This window comes from Marmota marmota, unplaced genomic scaffold, assembly GCF_001458135.2.
Source record: "Marmota marmota marmota unplaced genomic scaffold, marMar, whole genome shotgun sequence".
Taxonomy (NCBI): Eukaryota; Metazoa; Chordata; class Mammalia; order Rodentia; family Sciuridae; genus Marmota; species Marmota marmota.
In genome coordinates this window covers 22,035,291-22,056,008 of record NW_026000093.1, presented here as the reverse complement: position 1 = coordinate 22,056,008, position 20,718 = coordinate 22,035,291, and the positions used below count along the sequence as shown (strand labels likewise).

Below are 20,718 nucleotides of genomic sequence, written 5' to 3'. Positions count from 1 at the left end.
CACTGTCAGACTGAGGGCCAGCCAGGGGAGCCTGGCTGTATGGTCTCCATGTTAGTGGTTACTTGCATACTTCATCCTCCCAAACCCCCAACTTTTTCTCTCTTCCAAACTTCTCTGATACTTCTTTAGAAAGTCTTTGGCAAATGTTGGATCTTGTGCATTGAAGATATCTAATATCCTTACCATCCAGTGTGGTTCCTTCCCTTGTTTAGCTCCTACAATTCAAGGATGCTTCACATGTAAATGTTAATTCTTCCTTGCTTCTTAATATCTCCATATAAGAGTGAACCCAGATTGCAACTAAAAGTTCTCTTAGGATTATAAAATCACATTATTAAGAGCTATATTTTGCATCCTATGGTTAAATAAGAAAATTACCCACAATAATCAGTTTAGGCCATGCTAAAGTATTTGATTAACTTATAAATGCATACTCTTATTATTCAACATTGTGATAAATCAACCAGAACGGATGCTATTATAGTTCCTTCTTTGGTCTTACTCCCCTAACCCGAACATCCTCGAGTAATAAATACTCTATTGTATCTCATGAAATGCAGCCTCATGAGGTCTATGTGATTTTAGTCAGGACCTTTTCCCATTTTCTGTCCTCCTAGACCTCTAGACAGCCATCCTGCAGCTGAGTTTTCTCAGAATCTCTCTTTTGGAGTATTTCCTGGCCACTGCCACTGGCAGAGCCTCCTCTCAGTGCTGGTCTGTCCTGTGATTCGCTTGCACATTGCCTTTCCTACCCCTATTCCAGCAAGTATGTCTGTTTAGGCCTAAATACTGAGGAGTGATGACAATGATATTGGTGACACCAAAGTAAACACACACACACACACACACCTGTAAGAGCTTACTAGAGAACACACTTCTTAAAGAAAACACCTTTATATGTCCAAGAATATTCAATTCTGGATAGGAATCAGTCAGGTGAAGCTCTTTAGATAAGGGAAATTTCCCACTTCTTGGTTGCACACAGAACACATTTTCCCATTGTGTGTGTGTGTTGCAGGAAAGATATTTAATCACATTTCAGAACAAGTCATAAATGAAAACTAATGTGAAAATTTCATAGGCTTCATAATTTTAAAAAGGTAACATTTCTTTAGTTTTGTAAAAATTGTTAGCATACCTTATTTTTTACAAATTACATTTTACTGTTTCAAATGTTTGTTTTCTCAATATATTCCTCTTTTAAGAAACCAGTTTTAAGATGGGCATGGTGGTGCATTCCTGTAATCCCAGGAACTCAGGAGGCTGTGGCATGAGGATTGCAAATCTGAGTCTAGCCTAGGCAATTTAGCAAGGCTCTAAGCAACTCAGTGAGACCTTGTCTCAAAAGAAAAAATTAAACGGGGCTGGGGATGTGGCTTGGTGGTTAAGTATCTCTGGGTTCAATTCCAAGAAAGAAAGAGAGAAGAAAGAGAGAAAAGAAAGAAAGAAAGAAGAAAGAAAGAAAGAAAGAAAACCAATTTTAAAGTCTACATTTTCCTAAAAGCAATGTAGAAAATTAATCAGGAGACTGTTCAGAACTTTTCAAAGTTCTACCAGGCTTTCTTTAAAAGTTTTGGTGACTTTGCCTAATAGAAAGCTGAAGTCACTGTTCTCAGCCTGTGTACACAATAACCTGGCAGTTCCATAGGAAACCACCCATCAGGCCAGGATGAGAACAGACACTGGAACATCACCAAAAAAAAAAAAAAAAAAATCCTTACCTTATCCAAATTAAAACAAAACCCAAGTTCAAGGGGAGCAATCATTGATCCTGTCGAACAGAGGAAAAAAAAATGGGCAGACTATGAAACTACTTCTCTAGCTGGATGGACAAGGTGACATTCACAAGGTCTGCCATCTCACAGAAAGCCACACTCCCAGCGGAAAAGTTCTGTCTCTAATGTATTTGAATGAGATTCACAGTGTATTGAGGTGACTCTTGGATTTGGGGGAACTTATGCTTTCACAGAAGTGTTCCATATATGATACATGTTCAAGTTGTAAAATTCCAAGATTCTTCTGAAACAAAGCATTTTAGGACATTTCAAGGTCAATATTAGAATTTGAATGTTTATTGGCAATAGTCATGCCTATTTTATTTACTTTATAAATCATCAAAGCTACCAAAATCAGTAAACTTTGACTTACATGGAGTCAAAATTACACACATATGCTAAGCAAGTGCTCTACCACTGAGCTTCACCCACAGCCCACACTGTACTTTCTATGCTAAAAATTGACTGAAGCAAACATTCCACCACATGGACACACCCATTACCATTACCAATGATCAGTAACCAGTATCATAGTGACTTTGCCTAATAGAAAGCTCTTTGGAGAAAATAAAACCCGTAGTGTCTCCAGATGGAGAATGGATTAGAAAATTTGTCCTACAGATCATCAGCCTTTCCCCAGAAAAATTCAGCAGAGTATCACTTGACTTCTCTGTAAAACAGAACAAAGCAATACATACCTGTCTTATAGTGTTGCTCCTAATGAATGTATGAGCAAATATATTAACTAGAGATCATGGATGTGATTTCAATATTTGTAGGAAATCTGATTCCTTATATAATGTCCCTAGAAATGTATTTCCTTGGAAACATTCTATTATCAAAACCTCCTTGGCCCTGGAATTGGTGATGTCATTGCTTAGGGAATAACTGTGGGAGGTGGTAGATGTCTTTTAGGTAATTTCATTTTTGTCTTATATTTGAAAACAGCAGAAAGCTTGCAATTTGTATAAGGAAGAGATTTTTTTTCTTGTTTAAAATCAACTTAAGATTATAAAAGAAATAGAAGCCTTATCAAAAGACACAGGAGCAAAGTATAAACAATCCAGCTAGCTAGAGTGATCCCAACCTGCTATCCAAGATTATATTTACTTAATTGTTTTCAGGTCTTGCTTATACATTTTATGGGAAATTTATATATTATAGAGGTATTAGGAAATGCATGCATTTGAATAAAATCTTGCATCATTTACTTTAAAATTATTTTATGAAAAACACAGTGTGGGTATTTAGTGGAAAAAATTTAAATAATTTCATCACACAATTTTGAATAGTAATATTGTATATTTCAAAAACAATAAGTGAAATCACCAAAGAGATATTTGTTCCTATCCTTTCTCTTGTTTGTCATGGGTCACTAAATCTGTATGCAAAGATACAATCATAATGTGAAGAAAATGAGGGTGACTAAACAAGAGGACAATGAAATATTACACACTTATTGAAAATTCTTAATATTATTTGGGTATCCTAGAGAAATAAAATCAATTTAACTATGGATTTCTCTTGCAAATATAAAGAATAAAGACAATACTTCATTTAAAATGTGATGGATTAGAAATTATAAAAACATTTCAGAACAATCATGAGAGTCAGTTGGAAATAGGGATATTCAAATGAGAGTCAATCCTATTCCTACTTTTGTTGGAGGGAAATATTTCAGATGGTTTAGAATGGCTTGCCATCGTCATTATTTAAATTCAGTTTTAATGAGTATTTGAGTCAACCTATCATTGTCCTGTTAGGGATCTTTTAACTTTTGGAATGGTTACAAAGACCTACTACAATCAACCACAATAGTATGAAAACATGATACCTTTCTGAACTTTAGTATTGTATAGCTTCTTATAGTAAAGGGAACATGTATTTGAAGTTTAAAAAAATGAGGCTGGATTTGGATATTGATTTTGGCATTTATTTTGGCAATATAAGTTTTGGCAGATCCCTGATTTTAGAGTCTTCAAGTGGACAGTGGCAGTAATCATACATGTCTTATAGTGTTGTTTCTAATAATGTAAATATCTGTGTATAAGTTCCCTTCCCTGAGATTGCACAAAGATAAAACCCTAACAATGAACACATCGATAATGAGTCTGCTGAGGGCCTTGTGCTCTCCTCCTTCTCATTCCCCTTCCCTCCTTCTTTCCTATGTTGTTTTTCTTTTCATGGTGCTGGGGATGCAGTGTTCTTACGTGTGCTAGGCAAGTTCTCTACCACTGAGCTTCACCCCCAGCCCACACATTGTACTTTCTATGCCTAAAAATTGACTGAAACAAACATTCCACCACATGGAAACACCCATTACCATTACCAATGATCAGTAACCAGTGTCATAGTTTGGGGAGAAAACCCTTAGTGTTTCCAGATGGAGAATGGATTAGAAAATTTGTCCTACAGATCATCAGCCTTTTCCCAGAAAAATTCAGCAGAGTGTCACTTGACTTTTCTTTAAAACAGAACAAATATCTGAGAGACTTCCCCATCAAAAGCAAAGTGACCGTTTTCTTTTGTCACCCCAAAAGAAATTTCAAGATACAGGAATTCTCATCTTTAACTTAAGTGAAACCAGAGATTCAGGTAAAAAATAAATACATGCAAGAAAGTAACAGAGCACTACAGAAAAATGATCTTCTTTAAAAATTGATAACTTGAGGCAATCATCAGTCTCGGTGGTACACAAGGTACCTTGAATATGGATACGAGTAATTTTCAAACCTTAGGATTCCCTATTCCCATGTCAACACATTCCCTCCCTTTGCACCTCTATACACATGAACAACAACCCATTGCTTATTTTGCAGGGGTATCAACAGATGTAGAGAGCATGTTAGTTCAGTTTTGATATCCCATGAGTCTTAATTAAAGATTAAAGTGCTGTGGGGGTGGTTTCTAGGAGGCCCAGTGAAGAGCAGGACAAAGCCAGCTCACTGCGTTTGTGTACTCTCTGGCTGACCACTGCCACCATCCAGTGACTGTTTAAAGCCCTGCGTCATTTATGTCTATAAATGACTTTCACGTCTGCAAGTTGCCCCTTCTCTCCTCACATGCATACTTGAGTTTGCTGTGATGGATGTACATTTTGAAAAGCATTGACTATTATGACACCATCATCAAAAAATTTCTCTTGGCAACTTGGTCTACTAGGAAAAAACCCCCCAAAACTATTTTTGTCTAGATTCTGCCATTAACCAGAGGGCCTAGATTAAGTCACCTTTCTTGGCCTTTAGTTCCCTGTTTGCATAAGGCAGTAGTGGGACCGGGAGATTCTAATGTTCTTTCATCTCCACAGTTCTGTCATTCAATGATCAACTTTTATCCAAGGGTATCATTCAGGCAGATTTCAGTGGAATTCCTTACACTAGCACCAAAATGAAAGGAACTGACTGGTCACCCCTAGGATTGAAGTAATGAGCCACTGCTCACCCATCTCCATCTCCCTGATGAAGAGGAGGAGTTTCCCTGACAGCACAGTTTCTCCTTTCCAAGCATGGAGCATCCCAAGACTCAGGTTTCTGAGAGTGGACCATTTGCCCCAGATATAGACCTAGTGCTGTGATGTCAGTGTGCTTACTCTGGGCTATTTAAACACAAATTTGGACATGAAATATTAGATTTAATGTTTTTTTTTTAATCAAAAGAGTATGCCTGGTCTACATATTGTTATTCACCACATTACTGGCAGAGGGAGGATTAACTACCTGGACTACCTAGCTTAAATTTTGTAGTGTTTGCACCTTTGCCTTTCACAAAATGATGCTTATAAAAATAATATCTGATAGAAGAATGATGCCTTTCACCATTCATATTAATTCATAACTGATCACCTGGAACTGAGCTAACTACTTAGACTACAATTTTACTATTCTAGTCTGGCTAAGTGCATCTGGAGACTTGAAGCACAAAACTCTGCTCACTCAAAAAGCTTGTTAATGGGTCCCTCATGACTCAGCTATCAATTTTTTAGTATCAGATATACATGCTGTATCCATTATTACTCTCACTTAGAACCAGATCTGACCTGACTCTGCAGCAGCTTATGAGATTTTGTTTATTTTCATCTTAGTAGTAAATTAAAAAATAAACATGGTGGTGCATGTAAAATGTGTATTTTAGTAAAAAATGTCTAGTGTGATATTATGGGTGTAGCTTCTTTCTGGAAGAATTGTTAATATTTTTACATGTTTTTCACCTTTAACATACCCTAGGTTGTTTAAATGTGCTTTGTAAGCAATGATAAAATGACAAGCTATCATTGATCTGTCCTTTCTTCCATCTCAGAGGGATTCATTAAATAATGCATGCACCCATGTGAATTGCTTTCTTCACTATAGTATCCCCAGACCATTAGCTAAATTTAGCAACATTAACATCTTCTAACCCTTAGAAACCCTTTTGGCTTTCATTTAATTAAATTATCCCATTATGAAAACTCTTATAATGAGATTAAATTTAATTATTTATTAGACACTTATTTGCACTGGGGAGCCCATCAATTATGCATGTTTGAGCTAAACATTTCTCAGCTCATCACCTTTTCTTTTCAAGGAAGGTACAATTTATTAAGTACATTTGGGATACTATATCTAGGAGGCCTTAATGGGAATAAGTCTTTAGCCCTCTTAAAAGCTACTATAATAAGGATAAAAATTACTATGTCTGAAAAATAGACAAGAGAATTGCTGTCAGATATTTTAGTGTTCTAGACTTCCAGGGTCTGTTTTTTTTTTTTAATATCTTCCTAATATAGTTTGTAATTCATCTAAGAGGATTTTTTTATTATCATTCAGTTATCAAATATATCAAATATGGCTTAAGTTTCAAATATAGAAATAATTATGAATCTAGTGAAATAGATTTAAAACAATCCTATATTAATTGTTAATGGTGGTAATGTGTTAAATTTTGTTCTAAAAATAAATCATTATGGAAATTTCAGAATAGACATGAACTGGAAGTATGGTATAATGAACTCCTAGGGAATCATCTTCTAGCTTCAACAATTTTTGACTCATAGCCAATCTGGTTTCAACCGCTGCCTCCCATCTTTGCCCTCACAACTGAAGCAAATCTGAGACATGATATCATTTTGATAGTTTTTATAAAAAGAAAACTGAGTGTCTCAAAGGCAAAACATGTTTTTGGGTTTTTTTTTTTTTCCAGTGGGGTACATTTTTAAGGAGTGCTCTGATAATAAATGGCAATTCTTGGCATGGATTCTTCTATGAGGTCTCTTCAATATATGTTTAATGATTTTTAAGTCAAGATGGTAGGAAGAACATGATTCGAACACTACAAAGTATAAATGATATTGATGTCATGTGTATAATAATATGATGGACTGCTGTCACGTTTCCTGATTGATCTCCCTACCCACCCTCTTGCCACCCTCAAGTTTGTCTTCCACTCAGCAGCTACAGTGATCCTTTTAAGGAATCCTCAGGTCATACCTGAGCTCAGACCCTCCAGTGGGTCTTCATGACATGCTGGATAGTCTCATCATGGTGCACAGGGCTCTGCATAACTGGATTCTGTATGTCTGGCCTTCTTTCATTCTCCTTTCTAAGATTCCCAAGCATCTTCTAGCCTCCAGCTTTCCCTGATGCTCTTTCCCAGCTGTCTTCAGAGTCTGCTTTCCTACTGGCTTCAGGCTCCTGTCAGATGACAGGAGAGCCTCCCTGGTCTTGCTGGATAAAGCTGCAGCTCCTGCCTCCCACCACCAGGCTCTATCCCCATCCTGGCTTCTTTCTTTTCCATAGGGCCCATCATCATCTGACAGATATTTGTTTGTTTGTTTCCGCCTGCTGCCAGAAGTTGAGTGTCTTGGTTTTACTTTCTTAGCCCAGAGTGCTGGCACTATGGAGAAGGGTCTGCCGAGGAGGACCTGTGGTACTGGAGGGACCCAGCTTTCCCAGCACTGGGAAACAAAGCAGAGGAGAGCAGGGAAGGAATACCCCTCTCTCTAGGCCTCCTGTGGCCCTCTGACCATCCTCCCAGAGCTTCCTATTGGTAGAGTCCACCTGAGGCCAGCACAAATCTGCAGAGCTCAGCTGCCTGTGGCAGAGGAAGAGCAGAGAATGGATCTAGAAGGAGGAAAAGCAAGGGAACCCTAGCAGAAACTTCAACATGTAGATGAGTCACACTCAGGCAATGTCTAATTGTCATTATCCCCATATTGGGATACTGAGAACAGTTTCTTCTCTGTAGAGATTAAATAAAACATCCTGATAGTATGATCAAGAAAATTTGTCTTGGTTTCTGTTGGATCTAGCTTGAAATAGGAAATGTCAATGAAGAGCTCTGCTATCTTTGGTTTTACTTTCGTTGCTGAACGTGCCCCACAGGAGCCACAATGCTACTTTGTGGCCAAGTCCCATCCATAGAAGCATGAAGCCAACGCAGCAGAAGAAGCAACTTGTGTCGCCCTGAAAGCATTCCTGGTAAGGTAGAATGTTTTTGATGGGAGGAAAGCACGATTTTACAGTGTTGGGATGATTCCCAAATTAACTTGTCACCCAAAGATGCTTGAAAAACCATGCAGAGTAGATAAGAAGACAGACTCTGAAATCAAGCTGTGTGTGTGTGTGTGTGTGTGTGTGTGTGTTTGCATCCTGGCCTCACCTTTAACTAGTTTTGTGAGTTTAGACTAGTTATTTATTCTCACTTTCTGTCAGTTTTCTCCTCTGTAGAAAAAAAAAATGGGAGCCTATAAAATGAGAATAAGAGTAGTATTTACTCTATTGAGTTATTATGAGAATTGAGATAATACAAATAAAGCATTTGAAATTACAGGTGACACAGAGAAGGTCCTCAGTGGTTAATAACTTTGTTGTTATTAAAATAGGGCGGACTATCCCATATCCAAACAAAAGAATTAATGAGAATTTTTCTTCTGGTGAGAGACAAAATTAGTAAGAGCTATAAGTTTTTTTGGAAATGGCCAAAGAAGAAGAAAAGTGAGGTGGCCTCTTTGTCAGAGGATGTCACCTATTGGAGAATCACTGATATGTCTCCAATTCCCTGCAGATAGCTTCCAGATAAAACTGCTGAAAACTCTCAGAGGATTCTTGTTTCTCTTCTGTTAGTTATGTGCATGCTGATGCCATCAAAGAAAAACTTCAGTCCCATAAGTTTTTTTTTTTCATAGAAAAATTTTAGTTTTCTATGAATAAATGGAGTATTTGCAACACTTCAGAGCATGTCACATTTTGTCATTTCAGTGATGGGCTTTCCAAATGGTCATCTTGATGCGAGAGTCACAAACTTGATCAGAGTTCTGTCTTTTCCAGAAGTTTAGTTCTTCAGTGGAAATATACCATAAGGGTTTTCTTTCTCTGCTTCAGAAGGAAGTTTCCAGATTTTCCCAGAGATCAAGGGTTTAAAGCACTTCCCTCTCAAATGGACACTGCCCTTTCTCCAAATGAGTAGGAAAGCCACTCAGAATATTTGACTAGATAGAGTTCCAATACAGTTTGGCTTACTTTGTGGCAAATTTGACATACGTGTTTGAGATAAATATTTTGATTCAAGAATCTGAAGCAACTTTTTCAAAACAGGCATAGAAAACTGTTTTAGCCCCCTACTCAAAAGAGAAAAGGGGACTGCAGGTAGGTTTCCGTGTGAAACTTTTAGTGCTGTGAAAGTGTATCTAAAGGCCAAGGACAAGAGTGATAAAGCTCTGGCCATTTCTCTGCAGTGGGAATTGGAAAGACTTTTGCTGGGCACAGTGGTGCACACTCGTAATCCACGCGGCTCTGGAGGCTGAGGCAGGAGGATCTGGAGTTCAAAGCCAGCCTCAGCAAAACAAGGCACTAAGCAATTCAGTGGGACCCTGTCTCTAAATAAAACACACACACACACACACACACAGAGAAAACAGGCCTGGAGATGTGGCTCAGTGGTCAAGTGCCCCTGAATCAAATCCCCAACAACCCCCATCCCTGCCAAAAAAAAAAATTAGGAAGACTTTAAATCTTGTCAAAGATGACAGCGTAGACTTGTGAAAGCAGAAAATTCCAGGACAATTCAAGAAGTCTTAGAGTGTTCTAGTGTTTTTGATAGAAGCCTTTTGTAGTAGATACCTTTGTATGCTACTGAGATCCCTTCAGGAATGAAGCAATTATTCCCCAGCTTCCAAAAGAACTAGGGGTGCTACTTAAAGATGCTCCCCAATTGTCATCTGTCTTCAGAATTGCCTTGGCTGGGAAGCACAGCCTTACCCAAGGACACACCCTTCTTGGGATAGCTGGCATCTGATGACTGATTGATATGGACACACAATACCCTGGCCTCCAACCTCAACTCTGGATAACTCTTTGAGGCCTTCCTCCTGGGACAGTCAAGCCTTTCCGAGATCCGCCTTGCAGTTAACCTTCTCTATCCAGTCCTACTTTCTTCCTCACCCTTCCACAGTGTTAATTTCAATAGCACCTCCTAATGAATTCCCATGTGCCAATCATTTAGATTCTGTTTTCTAGGAAATAAAGCTTGGGGACACTTTCACTCATCTAACAGAGGGAACAAAGTAAGATGTTTCCTTTCTTGCCACTTACCTTTACGAGTAAGATGTTTAACTCTGATATTAACTACCTGAAAAATCAAAATCAACCGAGTATCAAAGATGACACAAATACCTTTACAGCATTATTTTAAAAATAGAGGTTTGCTTTTGAATACAAATAAAGCACCTTTTTCCACATACAACTTGAATTTTTTCTTTTTTATAATCAAAAATTATTTTTTAAAAATTTGTGACATAAAGATGATTGTTTGGGGGCTGGGGTTGTGGCTCAGTGGTAGAGCACTCACCTAGCACATGTGAGGCACTGGGTTTGATCCTCAGCACCACATAAAAATAAATAGATAATGTTTTTTCTTTTTAAAAGAAGATTGTTTTGTGTCTGCAAATTTGGAGTAAATTTCTAATGTAATAAAATAAATAGCATGCCAAATTTTGTATGTAGGTGTTTATGGGTATTTTATCCTGGGGAAATGGTCCATGCTTTTCATTGGATTCCCAAAGGAGTTCACAGCCCCAAAGAGGTTAAGAACGATTGGTATAAATTGTTAAAATGAGAAGCAGAACTAGGATAATATACCAAACATATGGAAGGCACTCAAATACATGAGTACTGACAGGCAACTGGAATTGCTGATGTAGGAGACTGAAGAGTTTCTGTGGGGGGCTCCTGCCTGGGGTGTCATCTGGTGCTGTCATGGCCACTACCATACACCAGATAGACACTTAAGAATGGAGCTCCAGCATACTTTTATTTTTATTTTATTTACATTTTAAAGATAATCTCCGATGTTTTGCTCATCTTTGATTCAATTCTACCTGATTCAATTCTACCTCCCAACTATCATCTTTGAAAACAACCTCTTTTCACTCTGGTCCATTTTTATTTTTGAAGAATTAAAATATTGCTATTTACCTGTGACATTAGCTTTGGGCTATGATTTTGCTTTCTCAATCTGGTTCTGCTACTTTACACAAATCCTTCTGACCCTTCAAGTTTAGGCTCAGAACTGTCTCCCACCCCACCCCTGTCTTACCACTGCTTCTCAAGTGGTATTCCTACAGATTTTGTGATCAGGACAGTGGAGGTAAAGAAGAATCAGGATAGAAATCAAATTGGAGGCTGTCATGTTGTGGAAAGTAGGAGCAGTATCAGATAAGGCAGGGATCAAGATGATGATTTTAAAAGATGCCCTTAAAATTGGTCATTTGGGTTATTAGGGATTTGCACAGAGCAGGATGCTGAGGAAAGAATCTCCTTTTTAGCTTATTATTATGTAATATTTTAAATATAACATAATAGATACCCATGTATCAATTACCAAGATTTAATCACATTCTCAACCTCTGTCTTATTTTATCTTGGGTAATCTATCTCCATCTACACTGTATTACTTTGGAGTAAATTTCAGACATCATAATATTTTATCCATAAATATTTCAGCATATATAAGGTCACTTAAAATACATTATCATCATATCATTTTTGCATCTAAGATTAATGAATAATTTTTATATCATCAAATATCCAGTGAATGCTAATTTCTATAATTGCCATTTTCCATCATTTTGTGTAAATGTCATAACTTTCTTTTTTAAAGTTTGAATTAAAAAGATCCATGCACTGAGATTCTTTAATACCCTTAAAATCTATGTTTCTCCCTCTCTTTCTTATTTTTTCATTTATTTTTATTGGTCATTGTTGTTTTACAAAATTACTGAGGTATAATTAATGTGCCACAAAAGTACAATTTATTGAGCTTGGATTTATGCATATGCTAGTAGCTAAAGAAATTGAGTTACTTGTTCTATAGATAATTGCAACAGTCTGGATTTTGCTGGCTGTCTCCCTTTTCTGTATATTTCTCTATTTCCTATAAATAATAGTTGGACCTGAGATTTGATAGAGGAAACCATGTATTAAGTGTTGAGGGGTGAATGCAAGTTGAAAAAGGAGAGAGAGCAAAACTTGTCTAGTTTTCCTAAAAGTTTATCAGTGATAAGAAGGGAAAAGCTTAAAAATTTTGTTGAAAGTTTTGTTCTTTTTTTTATTTTGTAAAAGTTATATGAGAAGCTCATATGTTCTTATAAAATGATAACGGGAAAGATCAAGATAGATGCTGAAGATGTAGAAAGGGTGAACATTTAAACAAGTAAAGACTTGTAAGAGATTAAGTTACAATTTATTAAATGGCATATCAGGTATTCATTTACTTACCCATTCCAATTGTTTGCCCTCTATACACTGGACAATTTAGATACTGATTATTCAGATTGTCTGTGTGTTTGTCATGTTATTGTGTGAGCGAGAAAGCAGAAAGAAGAAATGAATGGAGATGAAAGTCAAATCAATGGTGTTTACAGTTTATGTGGAGACTGGAGTCATTCTTCATTGCTTTTACTTTGCCTCAAACTCACACTGGACATACTACTAGATACTGGGGAAATAAAGATAAAACAATAACAATGAAAATACCCTTCTGTACATTCAGGAGCCTTCTGTGCTAGAAGATAGAGACTATCATATGAGCCCATAATGGAATTAAGTGTTAATAACAATTTTTTAGACATCTGTTCTGGCAATAGTGTGTGTTCAAAAGAGGAAGGAGTTGAGTCTTTAATTCTTATGTTCCCAATTCTGTGCATTAAACAAGAGGGATAGTTACCCAGGAAAATGATCGGAGAGGAGAAAGTAAGGATGAATTCATTCAAGAGCTTGAGGAATTGTTGTTCTAAATGGTCTCTCTTGTTTAAAAAAAAAAGTTCTGTTGTGAAATGAGCATTGATTCAGAAAAAGAAATGCAATAAGGGTAGAATTTTAGGTGCTAACAGTAGGACATGTCTATGATCATTCGCCTTTCTAGAATACTTGATATTTTATCGTGTTAACACCTATATCCTATTCTTACAGGTGAGAATGTGCCTGGATCCTACTTTTATTCAGGCATCTTGGAGTAGACTTTAGGTGGAGGGAGGGTTCCTACAGATGGCTGTAGCTATTTAAAACTAGATGAAGTATATTACCCTTTGATTTTCTAATCTGTTGAATCCTAACATCATTTGATGTTCCCTTTCTTCACTTCATAGTCTATCAGGTGATCCTTCTGTCAGTTTCCCCTCTAGAAGCAATGGCTTTTAAACATTTTAGATTGCAACCCATGGTTGGAAATATTTTCCATCATAATTCAGGACTAATGTACTTGTATGTATGTGTGTGTGTGTGTGTGTGTGTGTGTGTGTGTATATATATATACATATATATATATATGAAAAAATTAATGAAATGCTGTCCTTGTTAGGTGTGAGGCCTTTCGATATTTTAGATTCTACTTCATTTTTCAAAAATATAAGTAGCAAGCTATTCAAGTCAATCCAAGACCCACTAATAGGTCATGGCCAGCAGTTTGAAAGCCATCATCCCCATACTTTCTCCTTTGTTTCTCTTTTTTCATAACTTTTTCATAACTCTATGGTATGGATACCTTCAAAGACTCCTACTCCTGCTCTGAAATTTTATTAGTTTTTTAAACATGCATTTGTGCCTTGGTCACTTTCTCTGTCAAACGCTATACTCTTAAATAGAGTCGAAGTATGGTAGTCCTTCCGATCTGCACATCATTACTATTTTCAATCTGAACTCATGGTTCTTTCCTTCTCAGTCACTGTAATTGACTGGTATTCAGTCCCTCAAAAAGCACAACTATTATTAAATGTCTTTAATGACCCATAAAGTCACAAAGCACAAATATGCACATTAAAAAGTAAAACAATCTAAAGACACACAAAGGAAGGGTCAATAAGTTTCTCTCAACTTTTTTCCATTCTCCCCACCTTGAAGAAACCAGTGCTAATAGTCTGGGGAGTACAATTTCATAACTTTCTTTTATTCATAAAGTTTAGGTATTATTTCCAAGTGGTATCATAGCATATCACTGGGCAATTTGCTTTTTCATTTGCAGATGGACATCCCTGCAGGCTCATCGATATGACCCTATCTGATTCTTTTTAGGAGGATCATGCAGTTTTTTTCACACCCATAAGTCATCCATTCATTTCTCAGCTGACAGATGATCAAGCAGATTCCATTTTTGCCATTATCAAAAATTATGCAGCAAAAGTCCTTACATACCATTCTTTTTTAATTTCAATAAATATATTCTCAAAAGTGGTCACAGTCTCTATTTGCAAACTCTGAAGTTTGTTTTTGATGTAACACAACCAGTTTCTGTTGCCACTCTGCTGTGGCATTCTTCACTTCTGCCAGCATCAGTTCTTTACAGCTACACCCTCTACCTGCAGTGCCTGCTGCCTCTTGAACAGTTCATGTGTGCTTGAGAGTTCACTTCAGTTGCCAATTATGATACATTTTTTTTTTCATATGTTCACCGGCCATTTGGATTCCTTCTTCTGCCAATTGCCTGATTGAACAATTTTCTATTGGATCACTTGTCTTTTTCTAATCAATGTGTGCAGTTTTACTTGTTTGCCATTATTAACCCAATTTCTGTCAAATATTTTTCCACTCCGTCATCTTTGATTTTGGTTGTGCTGTCCTTTGTCATACAACAGTTTAAAATGTAATCAATTATGTTTATCTTTTCCTGTGTACCTTTTGGCTTTCCTATTTGTCTGGAATCTCACCTACTCATGTCTTACACCAATGGCACCCTAGGCTTTTCTTTTTATATTTTAAAAATTATTTACTCTTGAATTGTTAATCCATCTGGAATTAATTTTTGTGTAGAGTGTGCAAGAAAAATTGAACTCTGCTTCTTTCCAGCCAATTATACTTGCATTATTTATTAAATAAGCCCTGCTTTCTCCACTGAATTATATAATGCATTCTTTGTCATAAATTAATATCATATATATTTTGATTTATTTTTGGTCTGTCTTTTCTGTTCCACTAATTTCAGTATATATTCCTATGCCAAAAGCATACTGTCCTAATGAAATAATCTTATAATAACATTTGTTATCTGGAAAATCAAGTTCTGTCTCATTCTTTAATTCAAAATTTGGAGTATATTCTAGAGCACATTTTATTTCATATAAGCCCAGAAATAAATTTGTCTAGTTCTCACCCCACCCCCATTCAAGACACTTTGCTTATCTATATGCTAAAATTTAAGTTTTAAGATAATTTTAGAGTATTTCCTATCATTGAATATTCCATTTTATTCATGTGTTTGAGTCTATAACATTTAATAATAGTGTATTGTTTTCTTTATAAAGCCCCATACATTTCATGTTCAGTTCATTCTTAGGTACCTTGTAGTTTCTGTTGCTACTGTGAATGAAATTTTTACTTCACCTAGAATTTTTCTCACCACTTGTTTTCACCTTATTAATTGTGCATAAGCCCTGAACTTCATTTTCTTGACTGAGACTGAGCAAAGTCAACAGTAGAAGGGAAAAGTTGCCTCTTAACTGAGATCTAGGGAGTTAGATCACAAATTTGTGGTTCCTCAAGGGAACCTCAAAGGTAAGAACCTGCTCATTTGATGTGTGGGGTTCTCAGGCGGCTCAGTCCTAACAAATTCACAGACATGGTATTAAACTAATACCAGATATACCCACAGCTCCTGAGGTTGGGAAAAGATCTTTATTTGTATCAAGCAGAGACTGTCGTAGAGACATCATCCACTGTGTAACAGGGAGCAACCACATGACAATCCTCAAGAACAGAAACATCACTGACATCTACTGTCCTCTCTTCTGTCTCTAATTAAGAGAACTTAATAGCCTGGTTTGTATGGATGCAGAGGGAAAATAAAAATCACAAGCTGATGAAGAAAAACTATAATTCATCTAAGTGGCACTCACTGAAAAATATTCAGAAAGTCATAACAGTAGTAGTACCAACTTAAATTATTGAATGCTTGCTCAACACCACAAATTAATTAATTAATTAATTAGCTAATTAATTAATTAATTTGGTACTAGGGATTGAACTTAACCACTTAACCACTGAGGCACATCCTCAGCCCTTTTTAAAATATTTTATTTTGACACTAAGTTGCTTAGGGCCTTGCTAAGTTGCTGAGGCTGGCTTCAAACTCATGTCTCAGTCTCCCGAGCCACTGGGATTATAGGCATGAACCACTGCCCCCAGCTCAATGCCACAATTTTTCAGCCTTTTTATTATTATTATTATAAAGGATCTCAACCTTTAGAATAATCTTAGGAGATATGCAACTATAATTATTCCCATTTGACAAATGAATAGACTGAGCATGAAGAGCTTAAGTAATTTTCACAAGAGGCCACAAGAAAAGAAAAAAAAATAATTCAAAAACCGGTACTCTTATTTACCAGTCAAAAGAACAATTCATAGCAAAATCTGTAGAAAATGCTAATATGCATATGCTACTATGTTTCAGAGGAAAATGTGTAGCTTTAAATGATTTTAATTCTGGTAAATATAAATGTATAAAATTCATGATTTAGCTGCAATGATGAGAAACCCACAAAGAAAAGAAAAGATATTGGAACAATAGTAATTAATAAAAAAAGAAAAAGAATGCACTTGAAGTTTGCCCTTTGAAGAGACTGATAAAAATAAGGAGATTTTTGCTGTGCCTTATATTTATGAAAAGGGAATTTAAAAAAAAATGACAGGTGACTTTAGAGACAAGGAGATATAATCACAAATATGGAAGAGAAAGGAAATTTGGGGATATGGAGTTTGTAAATCTATAGCACTACATTTTTGAAATTTAGAAAAATAGAATAATTTTCTAAAAAAGGTGAACTAAAAAAATGATTCAAGAAGAAGCTAAAACCCTGAAGAGGGGCAATTACCATACAGCAGGTAAAAAAAATGAAGTTTATTTTATAAAAAGTACCAGGACTTCCAGGTACCTTTTATTCCAGGATGGAGTAAGCTCATGACAACCTATCTTTTTCACTAACTACAACCAGAAACTGAGTAAAATACCAAAATCAGCCATTTAAAACTGAAGAGCAAAATCAGGAAGATTAGAAAGAGAGGTGAAAACTTGATGAAAAGCAACCTAGGTGGACATCAATTGCATTTTTATTTTCTCCTTTCTCCTCATGGCTTTAAGTTGAGGATGGTCTATGGTGATGGAACTCAGAGGCTCAGGAAGCACAGAAGCTGGGAAAATACCACCTTTGTGGACATAAAACCAGGAAAGGAACCAATTTAGAGCAAAGAGTATGGGGGTAAAACTTCAGGATTTTTCTTTTTTTTTCTTTCTCTCCCTCCTTCTTGAGCTATGGGTGAAGAAGATGCAGAACACTGAACCTTCTGAGAGAAACCATATCTTTCTGCCCAGAAGACCTGGGGAAAAAAGATCCCTATGATCTGAAAAGTAGGGGGTGTGGGGAATCCCTGTTATTTTTCTTGCTTTCTCTTTAATTTTCATGTTTTGACTCAAGGGCAGGACCCAGGCAAGGAGCTGTAGCTGCAATTCTGAGAGAAATTCCCATCTTTCAAGCCATAGGATAGATAATAACAGGCTGTTGACAGCTGAAGTATGTATGGTAGAATCTTAGAGAGGAGAAAGTTGGAGAAGGGGACCTCCTCATTCTGTGTTCCCAGTAGAAAACACCCAGCCAGCATTCATATATTGCTGGTGGAAATGCAATTGCTGCAACCAATCTGGAAAACAGTATGGAGATTCCTTAAAAATCTTAGAATGGAACCATCATTTGACCCACCTAGCCCATTCCTCAGTCTATACCCAGAGGACTTAAAATCAGCATACTGTAGTAATGCGGCCACATAAATGTTCATAGCAGCTCAGTTCACAGTAGCTAAATTGTGGAACCAACCTAGATGCCCTTTAACAGATGAATGGATAAAGAATCTATGGTATATATACACAATGGAATATTACACAGCATTAAAAGAGAATAATATCATGGCATTTGCAGGTAAATGGATGAAGGTAGAGAATATCATGCTAAGTGAAGTAAGCCAATCCCCCAAGACAAAAGGTCAAATGTTCTCTCTGATAAGTAGATGCTGATCCATAAGGGGGAGGGTATGGGAAAAATGAAGGAACTTTGATTGGGCAAAGAGGGGGAGGGGGCATGGGGGCAGAAAAGATGGTAGAATGAGATGGACATCATTACCCTAGGTACATATATGACTGCATATATGGTGTGATACTATATAGTGTACAACCAGAGAAATAAAAAGTTGTGCTGCAATTGTGTACAAGAAGTCAAAATGCATTCTGCTTTCATATACACCTAATTAGAATAAAAAAGAAAGGAAGGAAAAGAAAGAAAAAGAGAAGAAGAAAGAAAGAAAGAAAAGAAAGAACGAAAACATCCAGCTGGGTGTGATGGTGCACTCCTGTAATCCCAGAAGCTTGGAAAGCTGAGGCTCTGGAGGACCACCAGTTCAAAGTCAGCCTCAGCAACTTACCGAGCACCTAAGCAATTCAGTGAGACTGTGTCACTAAATAAAAATATTAAAAAGGGAAGGGCATATTGGTTCAGTGGTTAAGCACTCCTGGGTTCAACCCCTGATACACCCACACACACACTCAAAATTAAAAAAAAAAAAATCCTGTGCTCATTTTTGGGTTCCTCATGTATAAGACAAATCGAGAAGGACATGGCAAAGACTCTGAGTATTGAACACCTATGTAAACCACTGTCCAAGCCCCAGACTAGCCCTTGTGTGAGTCCCATATGGATAAGTCCCAAAGCAGCATCATAAAGGCTTTGACACCTGAACTGACATTGAAACTGCCACCCATACAAGGTAATGTAACGTGCAGTCTAAAACTAATCAGAGTCATTGCTTGCTAAAATAGACTTTAAAAAAAAAATCAACATTTTCCCAGGAGATTTAAACAGGATCCATAATTTTACCATATAATAATCGAAATGCCTAAGATATAATCCAAAATTACTTTCCATATAAAGAATAAGGATAATGTGACTGATTCTTGTAGGAAAAGATATTTAAATTTTTATTTTAGCTCATACAAAAAGATGGTAATTTCTCCTCTTCATTGTTATTTAACAGTGTAACATTTAAACATAAATTTTAAAAAGAACCAATTAGCCAACTTCACATATAAATGCAAACCCAAGATTTTGAAAACTTTCAGGGAATTTGATTAAAATATCAAACCTAATGGTGTATTAAAATAAGAATACACCGTGACCAAAGCAGGTTTATTGCAGGAATTTAAGGATGATTTAACATAAGGAAATCTATTTAACATGTAAATCATTATATCAGAATTTTAAGTATATCACTAAATTTTTAAAAAGTGTCTAGTAAAATCAGCAGCATAGAAATTTATAGACTCAATAATAGAAGAAAAAGTTAAGCATTAATTGTGGGAAATATATATATGAAATACTCTGAAGTAAACAAGGGATCGATTAGAAAATATTGATCCAGAGATCTCAGATTTCCAATTGAACTATTCACATTAGAGTATAAGGGGGTCTGATGGGCAGATAGAAAACCCTACTAGGAAGTGAAGACCATTAGGTTAAAATCATGTACCCAAGTCAGTTTCAAAAAAGATTTTAACATGCATCTACCACCAGTCATACATAGATCATCAGATTTTTTGACTCATTTTTTTCCCCAAGTATTAATGTCTTTTACTTGGATAGTTTTTTCATGGTGTTGATTTTTCCACTTTCAAAAGCCAAGCCCAGTAAAAGAACAGGAAATTTCTAAATTGGCCCTCTCTGATAAAAGCTGCTTGAGTAGTACAGAATCTGCTGTGTCTATTCTTTCTGAAAATCTTGTTTTACATGAAGGGTATCTAATACATCTCATTAATGGGGATTTCTAATTCATTCCAGGTCTCCTTGAACCTGAATATTGTGAGCCTGTTTTGTTGTTGTTAATAATTAATAGAAGAGAAAGCATATATGCTGACATTTTTGCTCTAAAGTAGGAATTTAGCAATCTAATTAAATATCACTTGCTGTATTTTTATATTTATAATACATGCAAAAATTAAAATCCAAAAAGATAAACAAGCAAACTTTGTACTAAATGTTAAATCCCATTGGGACAGAAAGAATGAAAAGATTGTGAGAATTTCCTGCCAAAAAAATGTTTTTCCTATAGAAAAAGAGTGGGGCAGTGGGGCACAGGAGGCTGAGAAACCTTGTTCAATTATTTCCTTCTTTTTTTCTTTCCCTCTCCCTTTCCCCTTTCCCCTCTCCCTCCCTCACCCCGCCCTCTCCCTCTCTTTTCTTTGGGGGGGTTTGTGGTTGTTGTTATTTGATTGTCTTGGTACAGTTCTGAGATGAAGCAGATTTGGCATTCTGGTGTGGAGGGTGAAGGCACCCAGGAGAGGAACGCTGCATGTCTTTCAGTCTACACAGGGACATGTGAGCAGGAACTGGCAGGCATCCCAAATCTCCTGGAACTAGCTGGATGCTGCAGGGTTTTCA

At 36.5% G+C, this 20,718-nt stretch overlaps 1 protein-coding gene across 6 annotated transcripts in view; it reads left to right on the top strand.

The window, feature by feature from the left end:
* Positions 1–20,718, top strand: part of Eya1 (EYA transcriptional coactivator and phosphatase 1) — a 295,310-nt gene that overhangs the window by 99,774 nt on the left and 174,818 nt on the right. The window lies entirely within an intron of this gene.